Source organism: Oncorhynchus mykiss, chromosome 23 (assembly GCF_013265735.2).
Source record: "Oncorhynchus mykiss isolate Arlee chromosome 23, USDA_OmykA_1.1, whole genome shotgun sequence".
NCBI lineage: Eukaryota > Metazoa > Chordata > Actinopteri > Salmoniformes > Salmonidae > Oncorhynchus > Oncorhynchus mykiss.
In genome coordinates this window covers 31,075,664-31,090,706 of record NC_048587.1, presented here as the reverse complement: position 1 = coordinate 31,090,706, position 15,043 = coordinate 31,075,664, and the positions used below count along the sequence as shown (strand labels likewise).

The window sequence follows — 15,043 nt, the reverse complement described above, 5'->3', positions numbered from 1 at the left end:
GTCAGAGAACAAGCAGACTGTTTGATTTTCTTCCTTCAAAACAAAGGTCAGCTTCACCAATCAACTGAAATGTTGCTACATGTGCAGGGCACCTCTTTCAGATCGCAACAGTTGGCCAGTCAAGGGTAAACCTCTACTCCAACAGAGCAGAGCGAGGCAGGCTGATCAGCTGAGTAGCCCTGGTAGGCAAAGGCAGCTTTGTTACAGCCATTGAAGAGGTTTGTCTTAACATGACCTTCTGTGTCAAGAACCTTGGCGGGTTAGTGTTGTGAAGAAAATAAACTAATTTTGTAGTGTTGAGTCTTGGTACATGTGTAGGCAAGGCATCCACATTATCAGTACAGGGAACGTCATGGTAAGTACTGGGGCGTGAGCCCACATTCCACCCTGGTGAAAGGCACGGAAGCATGGGATTTGGGTCCGGATGTGTTGGGAATGTGAGTTTAGATATGTTATATGATCCAGGTCAAATGGCCCAAAGCCCTGTTTGTGTTAGTCTTCATAACAGTCATGCGAGAGTGAACAGAGTTAGGCTAAAGCCAACCAGGCTGGTCTGTCTTTGTCTGTCCGCATGTCTCCCCAATACGCTACAGGGTGTGTCTGGAAGAGAGAGAGCGTCAGTTGCATGTGTGTCTGACATAAGAGGGTCTCGGAAAGCTTCTAGTTTTAGAAGCACATCCACCAACCTTCCACCCTCTATCTACCCCACCCTTCCCCCCTCTCTCTCTCCCCCATCTCTTCTCCCCCTTCTCTTATTAAAGACAGATGTTTGATATAATGAGCTTGTCTATCTCCAGGCTTGTGGGCTCTACCCCTCCTAGAATAGCACCCACACACCAACCCTTATGTCACAGCCTTGGCCTCTGAATAAGGGGAAACATGGTTTCTTGTAAGACTTCATTTCATACCTGGGTTATGTTTATTATCAGTAATACTGCCAAGACATGGAGTGGACCTTTTTAGTGGAAGTCCATAGCATTAGGTTGTAAGTCAGAATGAGCTCCAGTTCCAATATGGGAAACCTATCGTCTTAATGTAATATCCAAAGCAGCAGACTGAACTATATATATACTGGGTTTTTTTTACTGTAAAAGGTGATATAGATCAGGTCTTAAAAGCCTCATGGTCCTTCCTAAAGAGGTTGAGATGAGGACTGAAAGCTTCTCTTTAACGCTCAGTGAATTAGTTTGCTTTGGAGTTTCTTCTCTATGCCTAAAGCAACAGAGAGAATGACTAGCATGTGCCCTGCACCTCTCCTCTCCCTCCTACTCTCCATATGACTTCATGACTCCGCTGTGGTTGACTCTGCCTGCCATCTCCTCACTACACCAAGGGTGATTCGTTAAACAGAATAACAGCTCCAATATCTCCTGAACAGCTTATGTTCCACATGATTGGAGGATTTCAGAGCTTCTTAAAACACAAGAGTGGGAAACGTTGACATATCTGAGCTATTATGTAGCAGTCTAAATGTTTTGGTTCTGTTCAGAACATTAGCTTGTTGCGCTTGAAGTTTGATTAATTAATTGCACGTAATATTTACACACTGAGGATTGCGCCGGATTCCCTGTGAACAGAGTCATGTTTTTATTTTATTTATTACATCAGAAGGCTTGTCTTATTCTTAGCGACTACCTAGTATACAGTCTTCTGTGTTTGATCAAACACATACAGGTAACTGCCAAAATAAGGGAAACCCCAATATAAAGTGTCTTAATAGGGCGTTGGGCCACCAGAACATCTTCAATGCGCCTTGGCATAGATTCTACACGTGTCTGGAACTCTATTGGAGGGATGCGACACCATTCTTCCACGAGAAATTACATAATTTGGTATTTTGTTGATTGTGGTGGAAAACACGGTCTCATGAGCCGGTCTAGAATCTCCCATAAGTGTTCAATTGGGTTGAGATCTGGTGAATGAGATGAACACACCTCCTTATGACCCCCTAAACTCCTTAGACCCCTCTTTCAAAGTCACTGAGATCTCTTCTAGCTATGGTAGCCAAAATAATGGGCAACTGAGCATTTTTATACATGACCTCACCTCTTATGGGATGTTAATTACTTAATTGTCTCAAGAACCACACCTGTGTGGAGGCACCTGCTTTCAATATACTTTGTATACCTCATTTACTCAAGTGTTTCCTTTATTTTGGCAGTTACCTGTAGCTTTAGATACAAAAATGGACAGTAATGTATGCACTTAAGCAAATCGTACACTCTTTGTGCTCTCAGAGAGTCATATCTGCAACTGTAGGTTCTTCTCTGAATGAGTGAGTGAATAGTCATCTCTAGAAACAGGCTGCAAAAATGATGAACAAAGTTCACATTCACAGATGTGGTTATGGAAGATTATACAGGAAACACATCATACAGTTTCATTTTTCAACTGGGTTTCCGAGTGTATGACTTGAGTAATAAACTAACATGAGTGATATCTCCCTTGTGAGGCCACACAGCTGTAGCGCTCTCTCTGTAACACTCCCCTTGGCTCTGTACTAATACAAAGAAGGGAAACATACGGCTCGACCAGCCTTGACATAACCCGATAGGAAAATGTTTTCTGGCTTTTTATTTTTTTGGTGGGTGTTTTTATGTCCCTGTTCAGTAAATTAGGGTACTGTTGAGGTGCCTGTCTGTTCGACCCAGTGTGCCAGCCGTCATGTGTGGGCCCATAAGAAAGGGCAGCCATTTTCCTCCTTGTTTGTCCTTCAACCGCTCTCTCCCTCTCTTGCGGGTATTGGGTGAGCACCTTGCACTGAGCAGGAAGTTGAGAAATTACAGATTTATAAGTGAAACAATGTGGCCTACATTAGAGGGAGGCAGGGTGGAAACATTTGGGAGGACAACCCCAGGGGTGAGTGCTTGTATACTTGGTCTGGATGCAGGGGCTGTGTGAAGAGTGGAGCGATGGAGAGTGAAGCGATGTGTAAATCTGCGCTCCCTGGACAAGCAGGGTTGTGTATACATACAGATCATCTGTCTGTGTATGCTTTAGCTGGAGACATCTGACGCCTTTCATCCATCTTGTGTAATTTGCACAGCTATCTTCAACAGGACAGTGCCACACAGAATTCCCAATTGTACATGCAGTTTTTCCACACACATACTGTACAGTACATGTAGACTTTGTGTTGGTAGCTGAACAGTTGTATGACCTGCAGCCCACATCTCTTTCAATTACCGCCCCAGCCACCATAGGGTGGGGCAACTGTGAATGACATCAGCCACCAAAGGCCTCAGCCAGATTTTCATTTTGTTGAATGTCTCACCGTATCGTAATGTTTATTTTGGGGCATGGTATTTGTGTTTTTTTGATGAATTGTCTCCAGGAAAAAGTCCAAATTCCTCCCAACCAGATGTAGACATAATTAAACTGCAGTTTTCTAACAACAATCTGGGACATGTGGCATTGGGGTGCTGCGCCACAACCAGCGTGAAGTTGTTAGGCTGCTGCTAGCCTGATTTACCGTCACTGCTCTGTATTCCTCTTTTCATCCTTTCACCCTTCCCTCTCTCCATCTTTCTCTCACTCTGGATCTCAGCTGAATGGGGCACAAATAGGCTATAGTTATTTTTGCCTCGGGATTAAGGTGTTAACCCACCTAGAGAAATAGTTCATTCTAGGATACAGATGCTGATTTTGTCAGCTCATTTCAAAGGCTTTGGAATCATTTTTCACAAAAGGTCATAAAGGGACATTACATCGGGCTGTAGTAGCCTACAGACTGTTATATGAAACAATGCAGTGTTGATTAGCTCTGTATTCTGGTGAGTAAGACACAATGTGACAGTGTTTTCCTGTGACTAGGTTAGCCGGCGGTCACCGATGGCCTGGCTGTCCCCAAACACACAGCTGCAGAGAGCTGCCCTGGGCGTCAGTATCATTGGACGTTTTTTCTTTATTTGGACTATTTTCTACATTGTAGAATAATAGTGAAGACATCAAAACTATGAAATACAGTGCCTTGCGAAAGTATTCGGCCCCCTTGAACTTTGCGACCTTTTGCCACATTTCAGGCTTCAAACATAAAGATATAAAACTGTATTTTTTTGTGAAGAATCAACAACAAGTGGGACACAATCATGAAGTGGAACGACATTTATTGGATATTTCAAACTTTTTTAACAAATCAAAAACTGAAAAATTGGGCGTGCAAAATGATTCAGCCCCCTTAAGTTAATACTTTGTAGCACCACCTTTTGCTGCGATTACAGCTTTAAGTCGCTTGGGGTATGTCTCTATCAGTTTTGCACATCGAGAGACTGAAATTTTTTCCCATTCCTCCTTGCAAAACAGCTCGAGCTCAGTGAGGTTGGATGGAGAGCATTTGTGAACAGCAGTTTTCAGTTCTTTCCACAGATTCTCGATTGGATTCAGGTCTGGACTTTGACTTGGCCATTCTAACACCTGGATATGTTTATTTTTGAACCATTCCATTGTAGATTTTGCTTTATGTTTTGGATCATTGTCTTGTTGGAAGACAAATCTCCGTCCCAGTGTCAGGTCTTTTGCAGACTCCATCAGGTTTTCTTCCAGAATGGTCCTGTATTTGGCTCCATCCATCTTCCCATCAATTTTAACCATCTTCCCTGTCCCTGCTGAAGAAAAGCAGGCCCAAACCATGATGCTGCCACCACCATGTTTGACAGTGGGGATGGTGTGTTCAGCTGTGTTGCTTTTACGCCAAACATAACGCTTTGCATTGTTGCCAAAAAGTTCAATTTTGGTTTCATCTGACCAGAGCACCTTCTTCCACATGTTTGGTGTGTCTCCCAGGTGGCTTGTGGCAAACTTTAAACAACACCTTTTATGGTTATCTTTAAGAAATGGCTTTCTTCTTGCCACTCTTCCATAAAGGCCAGATTTGTGCAATATACGACTGATTGTTGTCCTATGGACAGAGTCTCCCACCTCAGCTGTAGATCTCTGCAGTTCATCCAGAGTGATCATGGGCCTCTTGGCTGCATCTCTGATCAGTCTTCTCCTTGTATGAGCTGAAAGTTTAGAGGGACGGCCAGGTCTTGGTAGATTTGCAGTGGTCTGATACTCCTTCCATTTCAATATTATCGCTTGCACAGTGCTCCTTGGGATGTTTAAAGCTTGGGAAATCTTTTTGTATCCAAATCCGGCTTTAAACTTCTTCACCACAGTATCTCGGACCTGCCTGGTGTGTTCCTTGTTCTTCATGATGCTCTCTGCGCTTTTAACGGACCTCTGAGACAATCACAGTGCAGGTGCATTTATACGGAGACTTGATTACACACAGGTGGATTGTATTTATCATCATTAGTCATTTAGGTCAACATTGGATCATTCAGAGATCCTCACTGAACTTCTGGAGAGAGTTTGCTGCACTGAAAGTAAAGGGGCTGAATAATTTTGCGCGCCCAATTTTTAAGTTTTTGATTTGTTAAAGTTTGAAATATCCAATAAATGTCGTTCCACTTCATGATTGTGTCCCACTTGTTGCTGATTCTTCACAAAAAAATACAGTTTTATATCTTTATGTTTGAAGCCTGAAATGTGGCAAAAGGTCGCAAAGTTCAAGGGGGCCGAATACTTTCGCAAGGCACTGTAACACATATGGAATCATGTAGTAATCAAATAAGTGTAAATACATTTTATATTCTTTAGATTCTTCAAAGTAGTCACCCTTTGCCTTGATGACAGCTTTGCACACTCTTGGCATTCTCTCAACCAGCTTCACCTGGAATGCTTTACCAACAGTCTTGAAGGAGTTCCCACATATGCTGAGCACTTGTTGGCTACTTTTCCTTTACTCTGTGGTCCAACTAATCCTAAACCATCTCAATTGGGTTGAGGTTGGGGGATTGTGGAGGCCAGGTCATCTGATGCAATACTCCATCACTCTCCTTCTTGGTCAAATAGCCCTTACACAGCCTGGAGGTGTGTTTGGTCATTGTCCTGTTGAAAAACAGATGGTTAACCCACTAAGTGAAAACCAGATGGGACAACGTATCACTGCAGAATGTTGTGGTAGCCATGCTGGTTAAGTTTGCCTTGAATTCTAAATATATGTCCCCTGCAAAGCACCATCACACCTCCTCCGTCATGCTTCATGGTGGGAACCACATATGCAGAGATCATCCGTTCACCTATTCTGCATCTCACAAATTTTGACTCAGACCAAAGGACAGATTTCTACCAGTCTAATGTCCATTGCCTGTGTTTCTTGGCCCAATCAAGTCTCTTCTTATTGGTTTCCTTTAGTAGTGGTTTCTTTTTAGCAATTTGACCATGAAGACCTGATTCACGCAGTCTCCCCTGAACAGTTGATGTTGAGATGTATGTTTTTATTTGGGCTGCAATTTCTGAGGTTGGTAACTCTAATGAACTTATCCTCTGCAGCAGAGGTAACTCTGGGTCTTCCTTTACTCTGGCGGCCCTCATGAGAGCCAGTTTCATCATAGCGCTTGATGGTTTTTGAAACTGCACTTGAAGAAACTTTAAAAGTTCTTGAAATGTTCTGTATTGACTGACCTTCATGTCCAAAATAAATGATGGACTGTCATTTCTCTTTGCTTATTTTAGCTGTTCTTTCTATAATATGTACCTATTTTACCAAATAGGGCTATCTTCTGTATACCACCCCTACCATGTCACAACACAACTGGTTGGCTCAAACGCATTAAGAAGGAAAGAAATTCCGCAAATTAATTTTTAACAAGGCACACATGTTAATTGAAATGCATTCCAGGTGACTACCTCATGAAGCTGGTTGAGAGAATGCCAAGAGTGTGCAAAACTGTCATCAAGTCAAAGGGTGGCTACTTTGAAGAATCTCAAATATAAAGTATATTTTGATTTGTTTAACACTTGTTTGGTTACTACATGATTCCATATGTGTTATTTCATAGTTTTGATGTCTTCACTATTATTCTACAATGTAGAAAATAGTTCAAATAAAGAAAAACCCTGAATGAGTAGTTGTGTCCAAACTTTTGCCTGGTACTGTATGTTTCTGGAAAGAGGGAGCCGGACTGGCAGACAGGCTTCCTGAAATTTTGTCTCTCTTAACTCTGTTTTTGAATTCCTATGTTAATGCCTCAGGAACTTGTGCAATATTTTATTCGTTCTGTTTTTTTTTTTATCTGAGGTTGAAAGTGTCACATGCAGTATTGTGGAAGAAAATATATTTTACCAAGCTACCAATTACTTCACACTGGAAAAGATTAAGCTACACTACAACTACCCTTAGGAACAATATAGTTTAGTTAATAAAGTTACTTTGAAATAGTAGTTCACTCCATCCAAACTACTTTATGATACAGTTGTAGTTGGAAGTTTACATACACCTTAGCCAAATACATTTAAACTCAGTTTTGAATAATTCCTGACATTTAATCCTAGTAAAAATTAGTTAGGATCACCACTTTATTTTAAGAATGTGAAATGTCAGAATAATAGTAGAGAGAATGATTTATTTAAGCTTTTATTTATTTCATCACATTCCCAGTGGGCCAGAAGTTTACATACACTCAATTAGTATTTGGTAGCATTGCCTTTTAAAATGGTTTAACTTGGGTCAAACGTTTTGGTTAGCCTTCCACAAGCTTTCCATAATAAGTTTGGTGAATGTTGGCCCATTCCTCCTCCTGACAGAGCTGGTGTAACTGAGTCAGGTTTGTAGGCCTCTTTGCTCGCACACGCTTTTTCAGTTCTGCCCACAAATTTTCTATAGGATTGAGGTCAGGGCTTTGTGATGGCCACACCAATATCTTGACTTTGTTGTCCTTGACTTTGAAAGTATGCTTGGGGTCATTGTCCATTTGGAAGACCCATTTGCGACCAAGCCTTAACTTCCTGACTGATGTCTTGAGATGTTGCTTCACTATACAGTGGGGCAAAAAAGTATTTAGTCAGCCACCAATTGTGAGAGTTCTCCCACTTAAAAAGATGAGAGGCCTGTAATTTTCATCATAAGTACACTTCAACTATGACCGACAAAATTAGAAAAAAAATCCAGAAAATCACATTGTATGATTTTTTTAAATGAATGTATTTACAAATTATGGTGGAAAATAAGTATTTGGTCAATAACAAAAGTTTATCTCAATACTTTGTTATATACCCTTTGTTGTCAATGACAGAGGTCAAATGTTTTCTGTAAGTCTTCACAAGGTTTTCACACACTGTTGCTGGTAATTTGGCCCATTCCTCCATGCAGATCTCCTCTAGAGCAGTGATGTTTTGGGGCTCTTGCCTGGCAACACGGACTTTCAACTCCCTCCAAAGATTTTCTATGGGGTTGAGATCTGGAGACTGGCTAGGCCACTCCGGGCCTTGAAATGCTTCTTACGAAGCCACTCCTTCGTTGCCCGGGCTGTGTGTTTGGGATCATTGTCATGCTGAAAGACCCAGCCACGTTTCATCTTCAATGCCCTTGCTGATGGAAGGAGGTTTTCACTCAAAATCTCACGATACATGGCCCCATTCATTCTTTCCTTTACACGGATCAGCCGTCCTGGTCCCTTTGCAGAAAAACAGCCCCAAAGCATGATGTTTCCACCCCCATGCTTCACAGTAGGTATGGTGATCTTTGGATGCAACTCAACATTCTTTGTCCTCCAAACACGACGAGTTGAGTTTTTACCAAAAAAGTTATATTTTGGTTTCATCTGACCATATGACATTCTCCCAATCTTCTTCTGGATCATCCAAATGCTCTCTAGCAAACTTCAGACGGGCCTGGACACGTACTGGCTTAAGCAGGGGGACACGTCTGGCACTGCAGGATTTGAGTCCCTGGCGGCGTAGTGTGTTACTGATGGTAGGCTTTGTTACTTTGGTCCCAGTTCTCTGCAGGTCATTCACTAGGTCCCCCCGTGTGGTTCTGGGATTTTTGCTCACCGTTCTTGTGATCATTTTGACCCCACGGGGTGAGATCTTGCGTGGAGCCCCAGATCGAGGGAGATTATCAGTGGTCTTGTATGTCTTCTATTTCCTAATAATTGCTCCCACAGTTTCTTCGGCTTGCAAGCCTCCCCCTTTTTCCTCCAAACATAAGGATGGTCATTATGGCCAAACAGTTCTATTTTTGTTTTATCAGACCAGGGGACATTTCTCCAAAAAGTATGATCTTTGTCCCCATGTGCAGTTGCAAATCGTAGTCTGGCTTTTTTAAGGCGGATTTGGAGCAGTGACTTCTTCCTTGCTGAGCGGCCTTTCAGGTTATGTCGATATAGGGCTCGTTTTTACTGTGGATATAGATACTTTTATACTGGTTTCCTCCAACATCTTCACAAGGTCCTTTGCTGTTGTTCTGGGATTGATTTGCACTTTTCGCACCAAAGTACATTCATCTCTAGGAGACAGAACGTGTCTACTTCCTGAGCGGTATGACGGCTGTGTGGTCCCATGGTGTTTATACTTGAATACTATTGTTTGTGCAGATGAATGTGGTACCGTCAGGCATTTGGAAATTGCTCCCAAGGATGAACCAGACTTGTGCAGTTCTACAATTTTCTTTCTGAGGTCTTGGCTGATTTTCCCATGATGTCAAGCAAAGAGGCACTGAGTTTGAAGGTAGGTCTTGAAATGCATCCACAGGTACACCTCCAAATGGCTCAAATGATGTCAATTAGCCTATCAGAACCTTCTAAAGTCATGACATCATTTTCTGGAATTTTCCATGCTGTTTAAAGGCACCGTCAACTTAGTGTATGTGAACTTCTGACCCACTAGAATTGTGATAGATTACTTCACTTATAATTAACTGTCTGTAAACAATTGTTGGAAAAATTACTTGTCATGCACAACGTAGATGTCCTAACCGACATGCCAAAACTAAAGTTTGTTGACAAGAAATTTGTGGAGTGGTTGAAAAACGAGTTTTAATGACTCCAACCTTAGTGTATGTAACTTCCGACTTCAACTGTATATTATCATATCTAAATCTGAAATGTCATTCTAATACTTGCAAGACAGATTACTCTGGACTCAAATATTAACAGAATGTGTTATTTAGCCCATTTAACACACAAATTATGTTTTTAAGTGACAATTAGGAAGAGGAAGGTGTGATGCCGAAAAATAAAGGAAATTCTTGCCTACTTCACCAATATTACACTTTTGCTAAACAAGTTGTGTAGTTCCAGTAGTTGGCTACAATGCTGCATGGCAAAAAGTTAGCGTTTTCAGTAGTTAACAAGATTTTTTATTTTACCGCCAAGCTACTGCAAAATGTAGTTAAATTACTAGTTGAACTACATGTAGTTCAGTACTCCCAGCACTGATCAAATCCAATTTTATTGATCACATACACATATTTAGATGTTATTGCGGGTGTATCAAAATGCTTGTGTTACTACAGCACTGTTGGAGCTAGGATCTAAAAATACACAACAATACACAAACCTAAAATTTAAATAATGAAATTAAGAAATATATAAATATTGGACGAGCAATGTTGCAGTGGCATTGACTAAAATACAGTATAAACAAATTAAAATAGTAAAGCTGTATGTAAACATTGTGTTCCATGTCTACAGCATGTATAGAGGACAGCAGCCTCTAAGGTGCAGGGTTGAGTAACCAGGTGTTAGCCGGCTAGTGATGTATATTTAACAGACTGATGGCCTTGAGATAGAAACTGTTTTTCAGTCTCTTGGCCCCAGCTTTGGAGGGCAGGCAGTGTGCCCCCCCGGTGATGCGTTGGGCAGACCGCAACACCCTCTGGGTAGTCCTGCGGATGCGGGCGGTGCAGTTGCCGTACCAGGTGGTGATACAGCCCAACAAGATGCTCACAATTGTGCATATGTACACGTGTGTGTGTGAGGGTCTTAGGGGCCAAGCCACATTTCTTCAGCCTCCTGAGGTTGAAGAGGTTGGCTTTGAAGTGTACATCAAGTCACATGTAGAGTGTATAGTACAGTATAGAGTTATTGTGTGGGCAGAACAGTCAGAGAGGGGAGGGGGTTAGCTACTAGATAGATATCCTGGCCAAGTCTCTGTTTCAGCCATGTGGCCACACCCCAGCCCAGCCAGTATAGCCGGAGGCAACCTTTGTTCCCCACACTGGGGTCAAGGTCGACCTCTAATATGCATGACTGTGTCTGTGAGCTTTAGTATTGACCCAAAGAGGACCCCGCATATCAATGTGCTGCTTTAAATGGGGCTGCCCCTACACACACACACACACACACACACAGAGAGACAGTGTGTTACAGCCACTCTGGAAATAGCTCTGCTGTTGGTTCAGCATTATTGATAAGCCACTGAGTAATTTAAGACGACTCTCTTGACATTGAGACGTGGGGGTTTTGACTACCTAGCAGAATGAAAGTATTTGTAGCCAATCAGCAGAGTGGGCTAGCCTGTTCTATCACTGTCTCTACAAACAGGCTTATACACAAAGCGTGTCATTTATTTTAGAATGCATTGTTTTGAATTATAATGACCCAATCGAAGCCGGATGGGCTGATTATCCGCTTCGACACTTCGCTCAATTTGAACTTTTCTCTACGTTTGCGTTTTATTGCAGGCGCTGTAGTCACACAAAACAATAAAAATGTTGTCATAATTAACTTTTTTTTGGAGCTCAATTGGAAGGGGTAGCTAAGGGTTGAGGCTTTACCATAAATTAGACCAATTCATCCACTTATGGAAACACAACATCGCTATCAACAAAGATGATCCTATCCTCCTAGTATACAGTCACTGCCCTGCCTGTCCCGTCCTTTCCACCCGCCTTTCTCTGCCTGCTCTGCCCGCCTTTCTCTGCCTGCTCCGCCCGCCTGCTTCTGTAGAGTGTTTCGCTTTCATCTCATTCCCAGAGGTCTGTGCTCTTTAATTTGTCAATAACAGCTTTTTATCTTTAGCTTCCAAAAACCATTTATATTTTCTCCCACTGCAGTGACTTTATCTCTTCTTAGCTCACTGACTTTACATTGAATCTGTTCAGACTCCTCTTCACTAATGTATGAGCTCCATCTTAGCTGTGTAACATCCTCCCTCGTCTAAAATCACCTTAGTTTTGCTCCACTGAGCTCTGAGAGCAGGAAGTAAGTCCTGTCCTCGTATGACCGGGTGCTGTCTGTTAAATGTCACTGGGATTAAATCTATGGCTCTGCCATTGGCTCAGATGACTGGTCATTCGAGCCATCACCATCCAAGCCATCGCCCCTCCCAAACATATCCAAGCTCATCCAGTGTCTCAGAAGGACGTGTCATCAAACGGTTCTGTCTGCTTTGTCTCTCTTTATTTGACACCGGTTTGGAAATGGGGACCTTGGACTTAAACATCCTTTCCTTGTCCAACTCACAACTCTTTTGTTAATTACCTCAGTCCATTTTGGAGCCGTTTCACAGAAATGCTCAACATTCGCACCTAAGGCCCTGCAGACGCCTGTGAAAAATAGCATGCCTCCTTTACATTCGGTGTCTGTGTGAGTGCACTGGCTGCCTCTAATTCTAGAATCATCTAATGAGGAGCCAGAGAGGATGTGACAACATTCATCTCTGTCATTTTGTCTTTTATCTCACCGTCAAACTTTGTCTCTTTCCTAGTTCCTTCTTTTCCTTGACTCTATTACTTGAGAGGCCAAGTCATGTACTACCAGGCCTGATGATAGTTTGACGTTGCTTTGTATTGCTATTACATAATATTTTTAACACTTTTATACAGTGTACATTACTACTGTATTACTGCTTTTGACTTTTGAACTTAACACTGCCTTTCAACAGTCTCACATAGTAAAACAACTCTGGTCTTGGCAGACTAATAGCATTTAACTTTTAGGTATTTTTGATGTAAGGAGTTGACATTGATTGCACACAGTTCAGTGATCAGGACATCATGCATAGCATAGCAGCTGTCCACAGATTGTGGTCTTGTCAGTGGTCTGATCATTTGGTAGACTTGTGGTTTGTGGGTCTTGATCAGTGGTCTGTGATTGTGGTCTGTGACTGCTTGTTGGGATTGTGGTCCAAGGGGGTTACTGTTTGTACTCTGCAGAGCCAGAGAGCTGCAGGTTGAGATAAAGTGTGTGTGTGCAAGCGTGTGTATATCTGTTGACTGAGGGTTTCCCTTTCCTGGGCTCTGCTGTGAGGGCCAGATGCTCTCCCCTGCAGGAAACCCTGTTTACAGACACTCAGGACATGTCCAGCTCCACCCATATCCTCCATCCGTCTCTATCTCAGCTTTAGAACGCACATTTATTTTAGACATTTGATGCCCTTTTGAACTGCAGCTGATTGTGTCAACAAGTCATTGGAACCTTGAACAGCACACAGGGTCACGTGTCTTAAAGCAAAATGTATATTGTGAATGGACTATTTCACTTTACTGTTTTGTATTTGGAGCTACCTTTCATTCTGTTGCTTTTGTTTGGTATCTTATGTGCTGCTAAGAATATCCAGCATCACCCTGATTTCCAAAGCCTTTTTCCTGATTCCCAAAGTCATGATTAACCTAGCCCCCCTGAGGCCACACAGGCATGATCTAACCATGCAGCCCGTGTCACAGTGAAGGAGCTGAATGTTACTTAGTCTAGTCAGTGATAAGGCCTGATGCCGTCTGATGCTGCTTTGCGTGGTATGATGGAGAGCAGAGAACACTGGCTTCATTGTCTCTGTTCTGCTCTGACTGGTCCCCCACAGTGGGGCACACAGCTCCCTCTGTCTCGCCGCCTCCATCTGCCTCTGCCCTGGGCACTGGGACTCATAAAGGCCACTATCTACTATCTCTGGGACCCGGCTGTTGGACAGTGTGCTGTTTGGTACCTACATGATATCACACAGTCATGCTGCTGCTTTATTAGCAGTCTGGTCACGCTGTGATGTCGCAACGTCCTCTGAGCTAACGGCTGGGCTGGAGCTGGAAGGGAAAGTGCATCGGTGCACTTTGTTAACGGGTGTCGTCTCTCACAGTCAGCGAGACAGAGAGAGACCCACCCTGATGGAGGGAGGTTGTGAAACTTCCTCTCAAAGCCAGATTTCCATGGCAACCGGCTTTGAGTTCATATGAGGAATACCTTGTGAAGCGGAGACGTCAGTTGGCACACTTTGTTTTTGTGTGTGCACATGCGTGCGTGTGTGTGTGTCTGGACATGCTTAACTATACCAGAAGTCCCCACAAAAATAGTTAACATACAAAAAAATTAGACCAACTGGGGACATTTTGCCGGCCTCCACAAGGGAAAAAGGATATTTCTAGGGGGTTTAGGGTTCGAGGTTAAAGGTTAGGTTAGGGGTTAGGGAAAATAGGATTTTGAATGGGAATCAATTGTGTGTCCCCACAAGGTTAGTAAAAGACTGTGTGTGTCATGATGATGTTCATGGCTAATGCAGCAGAGGGGCAGCTGGTTCTCTTGGACCTGGCTCCTGTACTACGTTGTGACTGATGTTTATTGGGTCTGCAGTAGGATGAGAAGCCTGGGCCAGACCACCTGCCTTGCCCTTACGAAAAAAGATTGTAGTCAGAGTGCAGTATAACTGCAGTATGCTGAAAATACTGCATCCAAAATGCCACACTCGACTGCAGTAATTTGTCAGTGTAACTAAAGTTAGAGTGCAGTATAACTTCAGTTCAACTATACAGTACACTGCAGTTTTCTGCAATTACTGCATCCAAAATACCACACTCGACTGCAGTTACTGCACTTTTACTGCAGTTTCAAAATGCCAATCTTTTTTTGTAAGGGTGCATGGAAACACTACATTAGAACAACCCTGTGAGAATATGACCAGCTAACACTAGCAGCAGCTAGCTCGCATGAATAGCATGTACAGTAGACTGGAGACCAGCGCAACAAATATCACTTGGCTTACAGTATGTGCAGAAGACTATCTGGCAGCAAGACCATTATGTTAGGAATATAGTTGTTCTGTGAGAATAACTCCAGCTATGCTAACAACATTTAGCTTGTGCAAACAAGACTGGCTATTTAAAGATGGTGTATACGAATAAGGCTGTTTCAGACAACAATTGTAATAAACATATTGGGCATTCAAGTATGTTTACTAAGAACCCGCCTGGCCTGTGAAATGTTGATATTTACAGTACTCTGTTGCTGTG

At 42.6% G+C, this 15,043-nt stretch overlaps 1 protein-coding gene across 3 annotated transcripts in view; it reads left to right on the top strand.

Moving 5' to 3' along the window:
* Nucleotides 1-15,043, top strand: part of LOC110502571 (spectrin beta chain, non-erythrocytic 1) — a 124,993-nt gene that overhangs the window by 49,826 nt on the left and 60,124 nt on the right. The gene's annotated exons all lie outside the window — the stretch shown is intronic.